The sequence below is a fragment of the Hipposideros armiger genome, unplaced genomic scaffold (assembly GCF_001890085.2).
Source record: "Hipposideros armiger isolate ML-2016 unplaced genomic scaffold, ASM189008v1 scaffold_778, whole genome shotgun sequence".
NCBI classification, from domain to species: Eukaryota; Metazoa; Chordata; class Mammalia; order Chiroptera; family Hipposideridae; genus Hipposideros; species Hipposideros armiger.
In genome coordinates, this window is record NW_017732128.1 from 368076 (window position 1) to 369261 (window position 1186).

Here is a 1186-nt window from a genome sequence, read left to right on the forward strand (position 1 = left end):
GTGATCAAGCCTCTACCCCATCCATGATGCGGTCTCCCTAGCAAGATGTGACCATCTGACACCCTACAAAAGATTTACAACATTATTAACTATATTCCTTGAACTGTCTTTCATATCCCTGTGGCAATATTGTAGTTAACTATTTATGCTGTGCTGACTGCCTCCCAGGATCACACCAAAATTCCATGTATCTTTTGATCTCTCCTTTTATTTCTTCTTTGACCCAGTCATTCTTTAATAGTTTGTTATTTAACCTCCACATATTTCTGATTTTTTTCCCTTTTTTCTTTGCAGTTGATCTCCAATTTCAAAGCCTTGTGGTCAGAGAATATGTTTGGTATGATTTCAGTCTTCTTAAATTTGCTGAGGCTTGTTTTGTGTCCCAACATATGGTCTATCCTTGAGACTGTTCCATGTGCACAGAAAAAAACATATAGTCTGGGGTTTTAGAATGAAATGTTCTGTAAATGTCAATTATGTCCATTTGGTGTAATGTGTCATTTAAGACTGATATTTCCTTATTGATTTTCTGTTTGAATGATCTATCCATAGCTATCAGTGGCTTATTTAGGCCCCATAGTATAATTGTGTTTTTGTTTCTCTGTGGAGTTCTGTTAGTAGTTGCTTTATATATTTTGATTCTCTTTCATTGAGAGCATATATATTGATAAGTGTTTTGTCTTCCTGTTGTATTGTCCCCTTTATCATTATGAAATGCCCGTCTTTTTCTCTTGTTACCTTTTTTATCCTGAAGCCTGTTTCATCAAATATATGAATAAATATGACTACACCTACTTTTCTCTTGATGCCATTTGATTGGAGGATCATTTTCTACCCTTTTACTTTGATTCTATATTTGTTTGTATAGTTGAGATGTGCCTCTTGAAGGCAGGGTTTTCTTTCTTTCTTCTTTTTTTTGACCCACTCTGCTACTCTGTGCCTTTTTACTGGTTAGTTCAGTTCATTTACATTTAGGGTGATTATTGATATATGAGGATTTCCTATAGTCATTTAATATTTTGTTTTCAGGTACCTCAGTGTCTCCATTGTTTCTTTGCCTTTGTGTTCCTGTCTATTATTTTAGTTTGGTGCTTTTCCATGTCTTTTTCTCTGTTTACTCTTTTTCATGTTATATGTCATATATATATATATATATATATATATATATAGTAGTCTTTTTTCTTCA